Below are 6959 nucleotides of genomic sequence, written 5' to 3'. Positions count from 1 at the left end.
GGGGCATGATGCCAACGGATTTTGAGATATGAAGCTGGGAAGAGGAGGCAACTTACAAAGAATGATGGCCTCTACTTTCTTTTTTTTTTTTTTTAATTATAGCTTTTTATTGACACTACATATTCCTGGGTAATTTTTTACAACATTATCCCTTGCACTCACTTCTGTTCCGACTTTTCCCCTCCTTCCCTCCACCCCCGCCCCTAGATGGCAGGCAGACTCATACATGTTAAACATGTTAAAGTATATCTTAGATACAATATATGTGTGTAGACCCATACAGTTCTCTTGTTGCACAAGAAAAATCGGATTCAGAAGGTAAAAATAATCTGGGAAGAAAAACAAAAATGCAAGTAGACCACATTCATTTCCCAGTGTTCCTTCTCTGGGTGTAGCTGATTCTGTCCATCACTGATCACTTGGAACTGAGTTAGATCTCTTTGTCGAAGATATCCACTTCCTTCAGAATACATCCTTATACAGTATAGTTGTTGAAGTATATAATGATCTCCTGGTTCTGCTCATTTCACTCAGCATCAGTTCATGTAAGTCTCTCCAATCCTCTCTGTATTCATCCTGCTGGTCATTTCTGACAGAGCAATAATATTTCATAACATTCATATGCCACAATTTACCCAACCATTCTCCAATTGATGGGCATCCAATCATTTTCCAGTTTCTGGCCACTACAAACAGGGCTGCCACAAACATTTTGGCACATACAGGTCCCTTTCCCTTCTTTAGTATCTCTTTGGGGTATAAGCCCAGTAGTAGCACTGCTAGATCAAAGGGTATGCACAGTTTGATAATTTTGGGGGCATAATTCCAGATTGCTCTCCAGAATGGTTGGATCAGTTCACAACTCCACCAACAATGCACCAGTATCCCAGTTTTCCCGCATCCCCTCTAACATTCATCATTATTTTTTCCTTTCATCTTAGCCAATCTGACAGGTGTGTAGTGGTATCTCAGAGTTGTCTTAATTTGCATTTCTCTGATCAATAGTGATTTGGAGCACCTTTTCATATGAGTAGAAATAGTTTCAATTTCATCATCTGAAAATTCTGTTCATATCTTTGACCATTTATCAATTGGAGAATGGCTTGATTTCTTACAAATTAGAGTCAATTCTCTATGTATTTTGGAAATGAGGCTTCATTTCTCTGCTGAGTGTAGGCTTCTCTGCTGAGAGGGAGTAGAGAGAAGGCTACTGTGGGAAGAATGATAGAAGAAGTCAATCAAAGAAGGCTAACAGGAACAGAAATTTGTAGTGGCCTTCATTATCACGGTTGTGTGACTTCTTCTAGATATGTTTGACAGGTGGAAAGTAAGAGCAGGGAAAAATGGATGGTAGAGGTGACTCAAGGGTTAGACATAGGGATCTCTTTGGCAAGGTTTGAGCAATAATAGTACAAGGAATTTGAAATTAGAATGAAGTATAAAGTTGAATTGTTAACTATATGGTCATGATTTTAAAGGGGCGTGGAAGGCCAGAGCAGGAATGATGGATTAGATAGAGCCTGGAGGCTGTGGAGTGGGCAAAGCCTAAGTTTAGCAGTAATGAGTCAGAGTAAGATATGGAAGGACAGGATATTAGAGTTAGAGAGGAGACTTTCACAGTCATCAAGGTAGTACCTTCTGGGGATGATAAGATATGAGGTATGATTATTTCTGTGGGTACTTGAATACAATAGGTAGAGAAAAGCCGAGGGTGGTGAAGATTGAGGGGATTGAAAAACATAGTGTCTGAGTGTTTCAGCATGTATGCTGAAGTGGCCCAATATGAGAGCAAGATTGAGGTGAAAAGGAAAACTATGAGACAGAATTGACCTTGAAAAAAAAGAGAATGACCAGGAGATTCATAAAACCAGCATCTGAGTAGGGTTGCATGAATGAGCCTCAGAGAGGGGAGAAAAGTTTCTGAGTAATGGCAGCAGAGGGAGGGTCTGGAGGGGACAGTGAAAAGCAAGAATTGTGCCAAATAGTCTTCCTGGCCCAATATGTCAGGAAGCCTTTTCTGAACCAATTCCAGTGTTTCCCATGGATTATTTCCAATTTATCCTATAAATAGCTTGTTTGTACATCTTTTTTGGGGCAGCAAGGTGGTGCAGTGACCTGGAGTCAGAAAGACGAGAATTTAAATCTGACTTCAGACACTTACTAGCTGTGTAACTCTGAGAAAATCACTTAATCCCTACTATATAAACTAGAAAAAGAAATAACAAACCACTTCAATATTTTTGCCAAGAAAATTTTTGCCAAAAAATTAGTTCACAGGTCACAAAAAATTGGGCAGGTCAGAAAACAACCTGAATCACAACATAGTTATTTTCATATTTTCTCCCCTTGGACAGGTCAGAAAACAACCTGAATCATAACACAATTATTTTCATATTTTCTCCCCTATTAGATTGTGTACCCTATCTTTTGCTTTTCTTTGTATTCTATCTCCTTAGCATAATGCTTGGTATAGAGGAGGTACTTAATAAATATTTATTGATACAGTGATGTGAGAGAAGGTAAACTCAAGACTAGAGAGAATGGCCAGGGATGCTGCTCCTGGGGCAGCTAGGGCTCTATGAATTCAAGAAAGTTGAAGGTATGTGAGGGATAAAGGATGAAAGCTGAAATTAAATTTGTTTGATTTTTTATCTTAAACATGGTAAAATATGTTAAATCCAATATATGTATACATATTTATACAATTATCGTGCCGCACAAGAAAAAAAAGAGAAGCAAAATAAAATACAAGCAAACAACAACAAAAAGAATGAAAATGCTATATTGGAAATCACACTCAGTTCCTACAGTCCTCTCTCTGGGTGTAGATGGCTCTCTTCATCACTTAACAACTGGAACTGGTTTGAATCATCTCGTTGTTAAAGAAAGTCACAACCATCAGAATTGATCATTGTATAGCCTTGTTGTTGCCATGTATAATGATATTCTAGTTCTGCTCATTTCACTTAACATCAGTTCAGGTAAGTCTCTCCAGGTCTCTCTTAAATCATCCTATTGGTCATTTATTACAGAACAATAATATTACATAATATTCATATACCATAATTTATTCAGCCATTCTCCAATTGATGGATATCCATTCAGTTTCCAGTTTCTAGCCCCTACAAAAAGAGCTGCCACAAACATGTGCACATGTGGGTCCTTTAAGATCCCTCCTTTAAGATCTCTTTGGGATATAAGCCCAATAGAAACACTGCTGGATCAAAGAGTATGCACAGTTTGATAACTTTTTGAGCATAGTTTCAAATTGCTCTCCAGAATGATTGGATCCATTCACTGTTCCACCAACAATGTATCAGTATCCCAGTTTTCCCACATCCCCTCCAAAATTCGTCTTTATCTTTTCCTGTCATTTTAGCCAATCTGAGAGATGTGTAATGGTATCTCAGAGTTGTCTTAATTTGCATTTCTCTGATCACCTTTTCATATGATTAGAAATAGTTTCAATTTTTTCATCTGAAAATGGTCTGTTCATATCCTTTGACCATTTACTAATTGGAGAATGGCTTGAATTCTTATAAATTTGAGTCAATTCTCTATATATTTTAGAAATGAGGCCTTCATCAGAACCTTTAAATGTAAAAATGTTTTCCCAGTTTATTGCTTTCCTTCTAATCTTGTCTGCATTAGTTTTGTTTGTACAAAAACTTTTTAACTTAATATAATCAAAATTATATATTTTGTGATCAATAATGATCTCCAATTCTTCTTTGGTGACAAATTCCTTCATCCTCCACAGATCTGAGAGGTAAACTATCCTATATTCTTCTAATTTGTTTATAATATCATTTATAATATCATTCTGTATGTCTAGATCACGAACCCATTTTGACCTTATCTTGGTATATGGTGTTGAGTGTGGGTCAATGCCTAGTTTCTGCCAAAATAGTATAAAATTAAATTTGTTAAGGTTCATAGGACCATAGGCTGTTGCCAGCAGCCTTCTCACATTGCATATGCTTTCACTTATGTGGCTGTTCCTTACGATTGGTGAATCCTTGTCCCAGACTGAGGCACCCAGGTTATGCTAATTCACTTGGTTCCACTTCTTACTCTCTACACTATTTTACATCCACTCTAGCAGCCTTGCTCTTCCTGCTGGTTCCTTCCACCCCCATAACCCCATTATTTTTCCCTAGCTCTTTTTTATTCATTGCCTTTTACCACTAGACTATAAAAGATTTCAAAGTTCATCTAGTACATCTAGAATAGGAGAGAGTCTAAAGGTTGTCTGGTATAACCATCTCATCTTACAGTTGTAGAAACTGAAGTTTGGGGTAGAGAAAGGAGTAAGCATTTATATAGTTCCTGCTACATGCCAGAGATTGTGTAAGGGTTTTTTGCAAACATCATTTCATTATTTTCTGAGATGGAATTTGAATTCAGGTCTTCTTGTCCCAACTCTTTATTTATTGTTTCACCTAATTACCTTAGGGAAAGTGAGTAACTCACCTGAAGCTATTTAGGCACTAATGTGATTAAAATTCACATTCAAAAGCGATCTGATAGTATGCCTTTACCTATTAAAGAAAACATTTCTTCATGTTTGCCCAGTCCATCTGGAATTTTTTTTTTTTTATTTTGTAGACAATTGGAGTTAGCTACTTGCCTAGGGTCACACATTTAGGAAATATTAAGCATCTGAGGCAGGATTTGAACTCAGGTTCTCCTGACTTCAGGGCCAGTGCTCTATCCACTGTGCCATCTAAATGCCATCAGTCTGGAATTTTCTAACCTGAATTCAATCATAGAGTCAGAGATTTAAATATTTAAAGGAAGCTTAAGAGTTCATCTGATCTGAATTACTCATTGTATAGATGAGTAAACTGAGCCCCAGTCTTGCCTAACTTTACCCAGGAAATAAGAAGCAAATCCAGGTTTTTCAAACAGCTGCTCTGGTTCCACATCCAGCACCATTTCTCACTGTGTCACCCTCCCTCCTACAGACCTGTTGGTCTTTCACCAGCCTTGGCTCTGCATGCGATGTTTTTCTCAACAGTACATCTGGGTTCTGGATTTCCTCTTTTGAGAAACTAGGGAAAATCATTTCCCTGATTCTATGTATCTGTGCCTGGTAAAGTGACTACAAAGCCGAACAAACACTGACAACTTATGTGAAATAACTAGAATCAGTACTCATTGGTGTCCACCTCATGTTATTTTGAATTAAAAGCACTTGGACCCCTGAAAAGCATCCCCCAAGTGCTTGAGCACAGGAAATAATGACCTATGGCATTTTGACTAATAACAAATTGTCTTTTGCACTTAGCAAGGACAACACATTTGCCAGCTGCCCTTGTGGAAAGAACATTGTACTGGAGTGGCTATAGAACCCGGTTAGAGTCCCAGTTTTTGGTATTTATTACCTCTATGACATTGAGCAAATTACTAGAGCTACTGGTTTCACTTTGCTCCTCTTTAATATGAAGGGGAGACTAGATGATCACCAAGGTTCCTCAACCCTGACATGCAATGAATTTATAATTCTACAATTATAAACTAGCTTCATTTTGAGCTGTTCTGTGAAAAAAAATGAGAACATATGTGTTTGTGAGTTGGGGGCAGTGGTTTAGGGAGAGAGAAGCATTAAACATTTGTTTTTATCATTTTAGAGAACATTTCTACTCCTGTGAGGTAAAATCCTGAGAAAAGGCTTTTGGATTTAGATAAGATAGTCTTGGAGGCAGCAGTTTTAATTTCAAATTAGACAGGCCATTTCAAGGCGGTTGAAGGAGAAGTAAACGGCCACACAAAAAAAAAAAGAAAAAGAAAAAGAAAAAAAAAGAAATAGACGGCCAAAATTCTGGTCCTTGATTGGACTGAGGTGATATCATCATTTGTGCATGTGTTTCAGTCTTCATTATATTGTCAGTCAGTCACTCTGGCTTTCACCAATTGGCCAATAATAGGTCCCAGTCCAAGCTTCCATCACTTGCTCATTGTTTGGGTTTTGATGGCTCAGAATGAGTGTAAATAGCAACTGTTTCTGTTTTGGACAGAAACTCTGAGGGTCTTCCCTTCTCAGACTGATTCTTTTGTGAAGAGAAACTAGGCCTTTTTTGCCTCATTTCTTACTAGCCTTTAATTACTTGAATGAGTGTTGCCTCAGACAAATTATGACCTGGGAAAGATCTTAGCTTATATAGGCCATGGTTGTACACTGTATATAAGGTCATCAGCAGTTGTCTTGACCTGTGTCTTGCTACTGGGTCTGAATAATTCTGGAGGAGAGAGTGAGGCTGATGATTTTGCACAGCCCTGAATCATTTAAATCCAATTGTCATGTCACTGGTATTCTTCAAGAATAAAGGATGAACAATAACAAATACTTCGTTAACAAGCATTTATTCATTTTTTAAAATAGTATTTTATTTTTCCCAATACATGCAAAGATAATTTTCAACACTCACCTTTGCAAAATCTCCAAAAGTATTTATTAAGTACTTTGTCTATACCAGGCATTGTGCTAAAGATTGGGGATGCAAAAAAAAGCCAAGACTTGGTTTCAACCCTCAAGGAACTCACATTTTAACAAAAGAAATAATATGCAAACGATTATGTACCTGTAAGGAAAATACAATATAAATGGAAGTTTATTTAGACTCTGAGCAGAGACCTTGATGTTCAGTTTGAATGGTCAGTCATGGGGCCTTGTACTTGTAAGAAAGCATCGAATAAATGTCTCAGTAATTAACCTATAATTCAAGACAAATTCAAATCCCTGACCTAGTGGGGAGTAGGGAAGGGGCTCACACTGGTTGTGTGATCCTAGGCAAGTCATATAATTTCTCAAAGCTCTGGGCAATTCTCTAAGATTACAAATTACAGACAGAGTCAACCTCATTAGTAATGAGAGTTTCTTCATCTAGGAACTCCTCCCTCTAGTCCCTATCCCTAGTTACAAACAACTTTCATTTGCTATTAGAGTTCAGAGCTCT

The sequence above is a fragment of the Sarcophilus harrisii genome, chromosome 2 (genome assembly GCF_902635505.1).
Source record: "Sarcophilus harrisii chromosome 2, mSarHar1.11, whole genome shotgun sequence".
In the NCBI taxonomy this organism is placed as follows: Eukaryota; Metazoa; Chordata; class Mammalia; order Dasyuromorphia; family Dasyuridae; genus Sarcophilus; species Sarcophilus harrisii.
The sequence above is the reverse complement of the archived record's forward strand: the minus strand, read 5'-3'. Positions refer to the sequence as shown.